Source organism: Rhamphochromis longiceps, linkage group LG8 (genome assembly GCF_057381845.1).
Source record: "Rhamphochromis longiceps isolate RC_006_pf linkage group LG8, R_longiceps_female_GT1.1, whole genome shotgun sequence".
NCBI lineage: Eukaryota > Metazoa > Chordata > Actinopteri > Cichliformes > Cichlidae > Rhamphochromis > Rhamphochromis longiceps.
Genome location: NC_140564.1, coordinates 17,109,917 through 17,123,663, shown reverse-complemented (window position 1 = coordinate 17,123,663; position 13,747 = coordinate 17,109,917).

The following is a 13,747-nucleotide window of genomic DNA, read 5'->3' as shown; positions in this document are numbered from 1 at the left end:
GGCTTAACATAAAAAAAGAAAACACGGCACAAGTTAATCCTAAAAGTTGCATGTGGGTGGATGCAACTAGATTGCTGACCTGTCCAGGTTGTACCATCTATCGCTCAAAGTGAGCAGATTGATCCAAATATCGATTCTATCGATATTATTCTATTTCCCCCCCCAAAAAATTTATTTAACAAAATTCAGTGGCCTACATACTGAACTTAGAGAGTAGAAAAAGTGTACTATCAATATTTGGATTGATCCCATCACCTCTACTGCTGTACCCTACTGTAAACCTCATAGGTTAAAGCATTGGTATACCTATATTTACTTGGTATTGGATCATACCAAAATCTGGAGTATTGCACGGCACTACCTCTTGCCCCGTGACAGCTGAGATGGGACAGTGACTTATAGTGCTTGGTTTCAAAAAAGATAAACAATTGTGCAGACAGAGGCTTTAGGTACAAAGAATAATTACTCTCTGCTTCAGCTGTTAAATTTTTACATAAGCCACCATTTCCTTCAATTCAGCTGTTTGCAAACAAGTACAGGAGAAGCACTCTGCATATTAAATGCATAGTAAACAATGAGGGGAGGTATTCTGTTTTTTTAGTTTTCCATATTGAAGGCTGCAGAGTAGTATTGTTTTCTTCTCATTTTAACACCACGAGGAACACACTGTACAGAGCTGAACCTCCCGTATCTCCTCAGCATCCTGCCTCTGCACCTTACAGACGATTCACTTTGAAACTGTCAGCTGCACCGCTACCTATTCCCTTCGTCCCGTGATGCATTTTGCAAAACAGCCACGGGCATCGCACCGGAGAAGCAGCTGTAGATTTGAAAGTCGGAAAACTCTGATTGTGATAGTGATCTCAGCAGGGGTTGAGCGCGAAGGGATGATACCCACTCCCTCAGATCTACACTCAAACATGATGTGGAAATAGTGTCTGATCACAGCAGGATGAAAAAGGACAGCGGAGGAAAAGAATGTCAGAGTGCAGAGAAGACAGAGAGCTACAAGCAGGAAGAGATGTGTCAAGTGTGTGAGGAAAAAAAAAAAGGAAATGTGTTTGTGTGCTAGAGGACAAAGTGGAGTTTCCGCCCAATAATATAAAGCGTAACCACCACTTTTATCTTAAATTTGTCCGATGTTTTTGGATATTTCCATTTGTGAGTATGGTTTGTGCTTTGATTGCAGTGTGCTACTAAATTTTGTTTGTGCCAGACATAAATTCTCAGTGTGTGGTCGTCTGCCACCATTGCTATAGCAACTGAGATGATCCCGTTTTAGAAGAGCTCTGAAATTGTCTCCTTGTTTTAGAAACCCGCAGCACATTTCTTCTTGTGGAGGTGCTGCGAACACTTAAGGCGCTTTTCATTGTGTATTTTTATCTCGGTTTATGATACTGAAAAATCTTGTTTATTTATGTTAGTGTATTGTCTCCCACTCAGATGGATCGTTAAGCTGGAGGGCTTCTGCTGGTGCTGCATTTTCCCATATACACAACTAGCTTCCTTGGTGCAGGCAAGCATCCAATGCTGTCTCGGTATATCCTATACAGTATGTCGTGAATCAAATATCTCACAAACTTCTAAGGAAGTATGAAACATAATGAATCTAGTGACCCTTTGACTTTCCATCTAGATTTTAATCCGACTCTACCTCCTGATCTTCCCTCAGTGGCACTATCAGACTTAATCTAATTGAAAGGTTGCCATAAAATTAATCATCCATGCTCACCCCGAAGCTAAAAACATTGCACACTCTATCATCAGTTATTAAGTCTGCACGGCACCCTCAGATCTCCAAACACAACACAATCCATCACATTCTAACAGTCAGATTGCAATTTGTGTTTGTTTAATAGCTTTTTAGATTCATCTTACATGCACTGTGGAAGTCTAATACAATGTAATTTAATTAAATCCTAAAATAAACACAGCTCAAAATCAAAGGGCAGAAAAGTTGCACAACAGCTGGTGTTTATGTGAGCCCAGGGACAAACCACGGTAAGATGTAAACATAATGATAAGAAGGCTGGTGTGTTCAATGAAATCATCACGTGAAGTGCTCACATCTGGGCCCAGATGGCCACAAATTGTCTGAATTCAAATATTGCCACTCATTAATGAGTCCTGTTTTTTTTTTTTAAACATTCCACTTTGTCGAAGAACCTCATAAGCTGCATATTTTCATTCATATTCATGCTGTCAACTCTCAGGGCAGAAATTCTCCCTGCATTTTGAAGCCTGAATGTGTACTGTCAGTTGCCACGAGACCTGAGTGTGCCACCCACCAACATCTGTCATCTTCCACGCTTCGATTCTTCCATCTCTTCACACCCAGCCCAGAGGATAAATACCACCACGCATGCTTACAACGGAGAAATTTACTGTTAGTTTTATGAATATCAGGCAATCACACTTATAAAACTTTAAGTTCAAAAATGCCTCCAGACTTTTGCCTCCCTCACCTCTACTTTGAGAAGCAGTAATCATAAGTTTTGTGACATTTTATTTCTATAATGCCTGTTATTATGAATAAACTGGAAAAAAGTGGTACGATTGTCATAATAATAAGACTATACAGGTTCTCAGTCATTCAGGTCATGGTAGTCTAAGGAGCTTGGAAAGAACTTCTTTAAGTTTTGTGAAGACGTTTCACCATCTCTCATCCGAGAAGCTTCTTCAGTTCAAAAACCAAATGGTGTCTCCCATAGTGGGGGTTGTCCCTTAAGAGGGTTGTGAGGTCCATGTATGCTTACTGTGAATGACCATCTTGAACAGAGGGGGTGGTCTTGCGTCAGGTGACCTCAATGGGTCACGTGATAGGGTGAGGCAAGGTCTCAATGGTTTTACCTGAAACCTCTGGTGATAATGACACATGCCTTTTTTCACACTTTGGGCCATGTGATGATGCACGGGATTAATAGTGAGTCAGTGACCTTCTTAAGGAATAACCCCCACTAGGATTTATATGCACGGGACTCTCCATCATTTGGTCTTAGAACCAAAGAAGCTTCTCGGATGAGAGGTGCAATGTCTTCCAGAAACTTAGAGAAGTCCAGTCGCTTTCTTTCTATGCTCCCTAGAATAATAATAAGACCTTAAATAATGCATGATTAATTCCAGGTTTCAGAATATTGCCTGAAAGTCACATAAATGTTAATAAATGACTTAATTGTGAGTGGACCTCGGGGGTCCAGATGAATTCTACTGATGCACTTCAACTATAAGTTACACTAATTCATACAATTTGGTAATGAAAATCTAAAACACCCATTTCGCTCATAAGTTATTGCAGGGCGAGCTCAGTTTCATTATTTGGTTCAAAGTACCTTAGTGAGTTTCCAGCAATTATAGTGAGCAGCTTGACTGAAGAGGACACTGAGTGGATGGGTCGACCCAGACTTTGGGAATTCCCCTTCATGACTCTTTGAAACTAAAAGGAGGTTATGTCAGCTTGTGTAGCAAGATTTAAAACATGACCCTACTTGAAAATTAACATATGTGTTGAGGATATTTAGCACTCACAGTCACCACAGCACAGTTCTCACTTTTAAGTTGTGCTATATTCCTCTTAATTAAAAGCCTTTGCAGGCAATTAGGTGCTAATTCACCTCTTAGAAGCACCCTATTCATTGTAGCTGGATGATGGATGTAAACTGCATATCTAGGTGCTTGCTGCCATATTTTGCATACAGTGCAGGTATTGCCACTTTGTGAATGTAACTGTGCAAGGGAATAACCTATCACTACTTCCCTAAAGCATTTGTTACCCACTGTGTTTAACAAGCACATATCTTTGGCCCATTGGAATGTGATTGCATTGGTTTCAGTGAGTTGGATGGATATGCTGATGTGCCATACAGGTTCACTGTCACAGATGCTTCCTGTTAGCAATCATTAATTTGTGTTTCTTGGCTTCCATTCAATAATTATGTTGCAGTTTGTAGTGTGTTTCAATGTGGTTGAATAAATTGAGTTGCTTTGCAGTGTAGGCACATAGCCGGGCGATCATGGCTCAAGAGTTGGGAGTTTGCCTTGTAATCGGAAGGTTGCCGGTTCGAGCCCCGGCTTGGACAGTCTTGTGTCCAAGTCTTGACCTTGGGCAAGACACTTCACCCGTTGCCTACTGGTGGTGGTCAGAGAGCCTGGTGGCGCCAGTGTCCGGCAGCCTCGCCTCTGTCAGTGCGCCCCAGGGTGGCTGTGGCTACAACGTAGCTTGCCATCACCAGTGTGTGAATGGGTGGATGACTGGATGTGTAAAGCACTTTGGGGTCCTTAGGGACTAGTAAAGCGCTATACAAATGCAGGCCATTTACATAGCTCTCTTTCCATATGATTTCTTCTTGGTTAACATCACCTACCCTAAATCTACAGTACTTCTAAACAACAGATGATTATCTGCTTTGAGGGAGAACCACCTTCTACTGAATTTTGTTGTACATCTAATTTAATGTCTGGTTCTTCCTCCAGATTAATATAGGGACTGCTGTGATTAAGGTAATGCAGGTAAGGGCAGGTGTTGATTTAGGGAGTGCTTGATTTAATTTTATTTTATTTTTTGTGAAGCATGCTATTTCAAGATCATTTGATCATATCTATTTAATTGTGCACTGGCAACCTCAAGATTGAGTTTAAAATTTGATCAGTTGTGCAGTGCTAATTAGCAGCATAGCGTTTTAAGCTGCTCATATGTAAAAGTACTAATGTGCTTGGTTAGGACTTGTTTTAAAGAAATAATAGTTGTTTTTGAGGAAAAACCGCTGATTTTTCTGACCAAAGAGATTGATGAGAAGATTGATGCTACTCTTGCTAAATATAAGGTTACAGCTAACCTGTTAGCTTAGCTTATCCTATCTTAGCTTAGCTCGACAACCAAGCCGAGTAGCCTGACTGAAGTTAACGGTTCAGCTTCTTTGTTTTACATAGCTGTTTGCATCCATGGAGCTGAATCACTGCAATTTTTCTGGATTTAGTCACAGACTGAAACCCCCCAGTTATCCTTAGAAGACCACTTATATGAAGAAAATAAAACTTCCAGTTCCTGTTAGCATTACTATACTCTCTACCACATATTTCTTTTGCAAGTATGAGAACACGCTCTATTGTTTCACATAATCATAATTTCCTATAGTATAGAGGTACTGTTAAGGTAGCTGACATATTATTAGTCTTGTCTCTTTTCTACTGCTTCCCTTTGTCTGCTGAGCCCAGTATTAATGTTAGCTTTTATTAATTTGATTCCACACAGCTACCTTTAGCCTCTGATATAGAGAATTTGATATTAATATCTACTTTCTCACTTTGTCTCTCCTTTTTTAGCAGTTTGCATGGCCAGCCTTTTTCTCTTATTATTGCCTATATGAACCCACATTAATATATTAGCATTACCTCATATAAGCTCTGATATTATGATGTGAGACTGATTTAAAGTTGCCCAGTGCACAAACAGTGTCACTGTTTACCAGTGCTTTGCTTCCCCGACTTTGTTTCATCCCCCCTAAAGCCAGTAAAATTACATATAGCTCTAGTGTGGCTTATATTTTTAGAAGGTCTGATTTAAATGATTTGTATTGCTGAGCCTGTGGCATTGTTACTTGATGCTTTGATCTGTCATGATAGACTGAATATATTTTCTATATCTGCTCTCATGTAAAATAAGACTTATTCCCTAAGTAAGTAACATTTATTTATAAAGTGCTATTTGCAGTGACTTTAAATTGATGTTGTCCGTACACTTTACACAGTTATAGCATTCCCATACTTCCTATGCATGGCGCTCAGTCCCTTCTCTAGGAAAAACATGACTTTTTTGTTCTCAATATTAAAAACCACAGGTTTTTAATACTGTTTTTTTAAAGGGATAATGTCTCCACGACCTTGCAGATGCAATCATTAATTGACTAACTGCTGTTTTTTCTGTTATCTGTTGGCAGTCTTACAGACTCAGTACATCATCCAAGAGTGTGGACCAGGATTTTGATGGATATCTCGGTGTCTTAACCAAATGTCAGAACATATTTATTAATGACTTCAGAATTTTAAACTGTAAAAGTATAATGTTAGAGAATTAAAAGAAGAGCTCATTTTCTCAAAGAGTTTGTTTTCATAGGTGGTGCTTGTAAGATAGAGAAGTTAAAAAAAGGGGGTCGGTGGCGTTATCGTATTTTTCTGTCTTTGCCAGCTTTTACTATTTTTCAAAAGGGTGGATTGAGAGTGTAGGTGGAAAACCCTCTATGTCCAGCTTTTGATACGTTCATTTTAATTACAATTATAAGTTTATTAGTTGTTGAATTAAACATTTTACTTTCAAAAATTTAACTTAAGCCTGACCATTGAATTTTAACAAACCTTCTGCTGCTAAACTCACTTGTGCACTTGTTTTTCAGAAACCTTCTAGCTCTCTATAGTGCGCCATAGGAAAGGGGTTACAAAATCACAATAGGTATAATTGGAAACAATACAAATGTTCAAAATCAAGATAAATAGAAACATGACATAATAACTGCAACATACACTTTGCTAAGATAAATAAGTTATGAAACTTGTGAAAAATTTATGATATAAATGATATATCAAAATAAATATATAATATATAATATTTAGTTACATTATATATTTATATAATATTTATAAATATTTTATAATATTTAGGTGTTACTTGTGGTCCCTGTCCGTTTGCCCTCATGTTTTTTTGGTTTTTTTTTTTTTAATCTAAGTCTGTTCCCCCCCCCCCCCCCCCCCTGTTTTACTTTGATAGTCCCTCGTCTTGTGTCCATTGTTTTCAGTTTTGCTTCCCGTGGTTCATTAGTTGGATTCTGTTCAGCTGTGTTTCCCGGGTGTCGCCATTCAGTTTCCCCCTGTTCTTTGTTAACATATAGTCTCATGTTGGGTGCTGTCTTGTGTGTTTCTTAGTTTCCACGTTCCTGGTTTTATCTGTGACTGAGAATTTAGTATTTTTTAGTTTTTGATTATTAGCAATAAAGCTTCCCTTTAGTCTCCAGAGTCCTGCATTTGGGTCCATTTAAATATAAGTATAAGTGATGTCACAGCGACATATTAAGCCTTTTTATCATCACCATTCTTGATCTTTAGAAACAAGATGTGACAAGAGAGGGGTGAACATCACTGTGAAACTGCATTCTTATTGGCTAAGGACACGTGGGTGGCAAGTTGTCAGCCAATGAGCATACCTTGGATCCTTGGATCCTCCTTTTTGACTCATATAATAATTATAATCGAAAATTCCTTAAGAAAGTGTTTGCAGAGGTGGTCACAGAACAAAAGAGCCAAGGAATGTTTTCCCATTGACTTCTATATAAACAGAAAAACCAGGGGTGGTGCACTGGTGGCCATTAAATAGAATGGAGGCTTAAGGCACTTAAATATTGGCTTCAGCTTTCAGACCTGGGAGCCACATTAGTGTCTTTTACTGTTTATGCACAGCACTGTGAGATACTTCATGACATTTGCCGTTTTGATTTCATACATCAGGCAAGCAGCAGCACAGAATTTCTAGTGGCAGCCATCTGATAGCAATCACTTTGAACCACTAGAACCAGCTGCTTCTCATACTCACAGCTAAGTTTGTGTTTTGGAATTGCATTCTTGCCATCTGTCAAAGGGTGACAATAGCGTGCCATCAAGGGACTATGTCCTTCATAAGCCACCCAATCAACATGCATTAGCAGAATGCAAGATTTTATGGGCTGTGCCAGTAATTGTGTTAACATTTCAATTTTACAGATTGGTCTTAGTTATTAAAATTTCTTGAATGCAAGAAATCTCTGCTGGTTGCCCAGTAGGAAGGTTTTATTTTGTTATTTTGGTCTTTAGGAACTATCAAGGCAAATTGCTACAGAAAGTTTATTTACTAAAGATCATAATATTCCTTCGAATATTACTGCTCTGAACTTTATTGACATTGAAATTACCTGGGATATTTGTTTACTAAATTGATTTAAACTCCTTTGGAGGGATTTTTCTTTTGTAATATTGAAGTTTTATTTATTTAAATTCCTCAGCCACTCAGTATTTTTGTTTATTAATCAACAAGGGAAAAGCAAAGTCCATGGTTCGTCTTGGGAGGTGATATGGAGATAGACATGCTGAAACAAAACACAATTATTAATCACAACCAACATATTTTTTTCCTCTTGCCTGTAAACAGCAGTGCTCCCTTTTGGATTGTGGCAGCAATCATGTACATGTCATTGCCAGCTTGTAAATTGCAAAGACCCCGGGGATGCTGTTCAAGCGCTTCTCATAATCAGTGTCGTTACTTTCAATTATCTGCTAATGAGTTTCTGTAATAAGTGGGGAAACAAGAGGTGCAGCTGTGACAGAGGAATTACAGCTACCGGCTCTGTAAAGATGATTCATGTTCACCGCAAACTCGCTGACAGAGGAAGGCAGCAAAATCAGCATTGCAAGGTGGACATGGGAGATGATTTCCTGCATTGTCTTGAATGCAACATTTTAATAGTTCCTTATTTGGGTAAGACGAGCAAAGATAATTTTCTTCTCTGAGATCACAAACAGAACAGTGCAATGCTCTCCTTTCTTTCAGGAAGCCGTAAGCTGCCCACCTAATAGCCGTGACATTTAACAACCAACCAACAATATCGTAGGAAACAGCTCCCATCAATGCTTTCGTTTACAGCCCTGCTCGGTGAGCACCCTCCAGTCAGCATGTGTGTGAAGGGTATTTAAGACACCTGCTGGGGCATAGATTTTATATTATTGACAAAACAGCCTGTCCCGTCACTAAGTCCCCTCACTCCACGCCGCGATTAAAGAACCAGCCTCGGTCCTTTCATCCATTGCAGTTCTTTGTTTTGTTACTTTTCTTTTCTTTTGTAATGTCGATAAATCAGTTTTATTTGGAGCCACAACGCCGTCTTTTGTAGCAACGACCGTTTACTTTGTGTCAAGTGAGGCCCTTCAGCAGTTTAGACTCACAGGCAGTAGATTACATAAGGAGTGGGTGAAACTGAGATACCCTCACTTTTAGCTGCAAATCTGGGAGAAACTAAATTATAACTAAATTATGCATTACTTAATTAAAAAACAAGCAAGAAACAAATTGTATTCTATTAGTATATTATTCTTTCAGCTGTTTTTCTTCTTCTTGAGTAACAAACATCTGCTTGTTTTAGTTTTTCTCGTGTTATGTTTTCTTCTTTTTAACCTGCAGGCAAAATGTGGTCTTATGAAAATGTATTTATTTCATATTATTGGATGGGAGTGGGTGGAAGATGACACCAAGAAGAGTTATGGACAAACACTTACAGCTTGCACTTGACTTCTGAGCACCTACATGATTGACATCTGTAGATATGACATCTGTACATATTGACATATGTATTGAATGTGTATTTTAACTTATTTTTTTAACCTGAAGTGTCCAGTATGCAAAACAGGCTTTTCTACAAATAGCACACATTTTCTTTACCTTAGTCTTTGTGCTGTCTGAAGCTGCAGTGATCTCAGACCACACAGGAGGTTAGCGATTTCAATTTGTTTTGTTGGCCTCCTTCTTTTATAACTGTCAGCTACAGTATACCCTGTCACTAGAGGGTTGAGCCTATTCAGTAGTGGCTTGCTGTAGTAGGGTGGAGACAAAGCAATGCTTCCTGCCACCCCACACAACCACACAACAAACATCAGTCACGTTATAAAAGTGCAACCAACCATTTTAAACTGTATTTACTTTGTGGGCTTTATAAGCAATTAAAAAGAATCAGTTTAGCAGTGCTTCCAGATGCTTTTATTTGGTTTATGTTTACATAAAAAAATGTTTATCCGATATGGATCCTCAAAGTGTCTGTCATGCATACATAAGCATGCTTTAAGAATGAGCCTCCAAATAAACGAGGTACTGGAAACAAAATATAACTGAAAACAAGACATTGGTTGGTCTGTCACAACAATGTAAGTTGTGGTTTCAGTCTGGAAAATCATTTGAAAATTGTCTTGCTCACCAATATAGTATTAACAAAGGGGCTGGCTCCAACGTGGAGGCCCATGTTAAAATGCTTTAAAGCAGGGGTGCTTTAAAGCATTTAAAAGCATCTTTATGGTACAATAGAAAAGTGGTGTAACACAGCTGACCACGGTATGATATCCTTTCTTACAACTTGTCTGCAAACACTCCAACTACTCTGCTTGTGGTAGTGAAGCTATGAAAACACAACACCGGATAGGGAGAGTGTTTGGCTTTAATGTGTTGGCTGCAGTGCTGAACATTATATCAGTGAGTAACCTTGTGATGTGGAGGGATCACCTCAGATGTTCTTTTCACTGAACTTTGCTTCGTTTTCAGCGTCGTTTTCTTGCCACATTCTTGCATTTGTCTCTGTCCATCGGGGACCCTCATGTTAACTTTTATTGAGGGAAAGAAAGTTAACCCTCATCCTCTTTCTTCACTGCGCTAATGTGTTTATATTATCTTAACTATAGCTCTGTAGGTAGCCACCAGCTAAAACCATAATAAGCCTGCTAGCCAAATTTCAATAACCACAAAAACATTGCTGTTGTTTAGTTTTCTGACATTTAGAAATCCCTCAGTCAGAACATGGTATAGCATCTTAACTTTCAAGCTAACTTCCTGCTAACTCTGTTCAGCCTTGTAAATCCTTGTTTTCATGGATGCTGAATGTTAAACTTTATTTGATCCGATACCGATACCAATACCAGCGCTGGTATTGATACTGTCAACTTCCACCTCTGGTGTTAGGGCCATTAATTTTGACTGACAGGAGTCCTTCCAGGCAGCTGTAGCATTTCAGTGTCTGCTAGCCCTCACCTTGGCTAACTGGACCTGAACCGGTCTTCTCTGGAACTGGACCGCTTCCCAGTAGTGCCTTTTGTAGCATTTATCAGTCATTATTAAGCCATAATTTGCATATGTCTTTCTCTGTGTACTGCTCTCATACAGTTCATGAATGTAGCTTCCTAGGGTTAGCTGGTGACTTAGCATGCGGTGACTTTTTGCTCCAAAAACAAAAAACTGAATGTTGGTAGACAAAACACTAAAGTTGAGGCTTCAAAATGCACATCCCAAAACCAATTGGTGACATCCTTTATACTGTCTCCACCACTGGAAGATTTTTGAAACTTTGTGCCTCGCTGCACTGACAGATAAAGTCAGTGCCTGAGCTTTTTCTCACCTGAGCACCCTTGGCATTGCCATCAGCCATGGAGGCACCTAAGAGGTTCTGGGAGTACAAAATTACTACACAACTACTACAAAGGTCTGTAAGTACAGTTGAGTTACTTTGCGACACACATACATAAAATCATTAGCTAGATTAGAAATGAGGATTTAAATTTAATAAATATATCAATATTAATAGTCATGTTTTGTATCAGGTAAGGGGAGTATTTTCTTTTAATTCTTCCAGTACTAGTACTCTATTTATTCAGTGCTCAGTGGTATAATGAAGTGTTTAAAATCACACAGCAACAGAAAACAATCCATAATACATGATATTATGATTTGCTCCACCACTGCATCCACTGGTTGCTGCACTGACTGAGCGAGGAGGCAGGCAGAGATATAGGCTGAAAATAGAAATGAACTGAAAATCTTAGACATATGTAACACGAGTCGAGACCCGAGTGAGTCATACTGCGCACCCCTGTGAATGAAATGAAGAAGTGAATCACGGTCACCGCTTATACTACCGACAGCGCCCGGCTCTGGATTTCTTATCACAAACTGTGAGCCCGTTCTCATTTCTGTAAAGCAGAGACAAAGTTTGATTGGGGTGCAAAACACACACCGCTGTTTTCCAAGAGGTGATTAAAACGTGTTCCACGCAGACTGAAGTGGTTGCTTTGCATCTGGTGTAAATACACACGCCTATGTTGCCAGGGTAATCTCGAATAATCAGCGTGGCTGGTAACAGGATATGACTGGATGCATGTTGTTTGTCATTAAAACGGCTGAGGAGAGAAACAGCTTTTATGAAGCAAACAGGAAGCCCACTGAGAGAGCCATCCACTCCTTGTCAAAGATAATACATCATGAAAAAAGATGAGATGCTTTGAAAACTAGCAGCTTTGAGGTCTTTTTTTCTTTCTTTTTTGGATTTGACTCCGGGAGTGCCAATCTGAGTGCTTTGAGTTTGCAAAAGAAAAGTGATTCACTCTTCTCAAAGCAGAGGAAGACAGAAACAACAGCTCTGTCTCATTAATTGCACTAACGCCCCAAAATACAAGGCAGCACAGATTGCCTCATTAATTATCCCATTGTATATAATGCAATTAGGGTAGTTCTACTCGCTCTTCAGTTTTAACACATCATTAAAGCGAGTCAGGGGTCTGCTAACGATGAGGTCACGGGGGAAAAGGGTCAAGATCACTGCAAACTCATTTCACAGAGACATTAAACAAAAAATAACTAAAAACTCAAAGGTAAAGAGAGAAAGTGACTGCTGCACGCAGAGCGGCAGATTTATTGTGTTTGCTAGAAAAATGCCCCTCTCTCCTTGTCATATCTGTTATATTCACACCGAGGCTGAAAAGCAATTTTTCTTCCCCTTTTTTCGAACGTGTTGAGAAAAGCCTTGGACGCTGTTGTTACAATTGATTTGGAAAGACATCAATAATTTGGGTAAGAGTGAAGCGAGTTCTTGGAAGGAGGAGGAATATCAGTCTTCAACACAAAGAAATCATACCTAGGAAAGTGAGAGGGTGTTCAGTTAATTACTTCGCTTCACGTACAGCGTCAGGAAAGAATAATAGAAAGAAAGCGAATGCCTAATAGAATGGCCAATTTAATATTTACATGTATGGTACTGTTTTAGAATAAGAAATCATTGTTACAGACTTGCAATTTAGTTTTTGTATTCAATAAGTAATATTTTAATGTTTCACATTTCACAGATCAAGTTCATGACTGTATATATATTATTTATAAACTACTACTGTCTGAGGAAAACTATTAATCTCCATAATCTCTATGGTCCTTTGTATTAGCCATGACGATGCACTGTATATATAACCACCACCATGGCTGTGACCGGACAGAAGAAGCACAAGAAGAAGAAGAAGAATTGACTTTTAATTTAAGGGTATTTTGATCACCTTACTGATCCAGATCTGAATGGTAAAGTAAGTCGTTTCTTATTAGCATCCAGCACATTTATTTCCATAATTAGTAATAAGGTGTTTGGTTTTATTGTTCTCTTGTTTGAGGTTTTGGATCCCTGCTTTCATTTTCTTGGTGTTTTCTGAACTTGTGCTTCATGTCAGGTCCCTGTGCCCGTTCTTTGTCCTGGACACCTTGTTTGGTGTTAGTATTCATGCTGGTATCGGTCTCAAGGCTTGTTTATTTTCACATCCAGTGCCGGTTTTACTTCCTCCTGATTGCCTTGATTGGTTGCACATGTGTCTCATTTCTTCCAGCTGTGTCCCATCCCCAGTCAGCCTTCAGCTTGTGTGTCTTGTCGTTGTCACTTCCTCTCCTTATGCTGCTGTGTTCAGTCTTCCTGTGCCTTGGATTACTTTTGCTCCTTATGCTTGTGGACTTTTGATTTTCCCTTTAAACTTCTGATTTTTGGAGATGATTATATACGTGCCTATATTCTGCATCTTTGATGCTTTAAACTCTATAACCACGCAGCATCCAGTGACAGATGTGCACCTCTGGATACTGTGTGCACACATTCTTAAAATATTCGCCAATCTTTTCATGTGTAATCATGACCTTTCTGAAACAATTTAATTAATGCTATAACTGTTG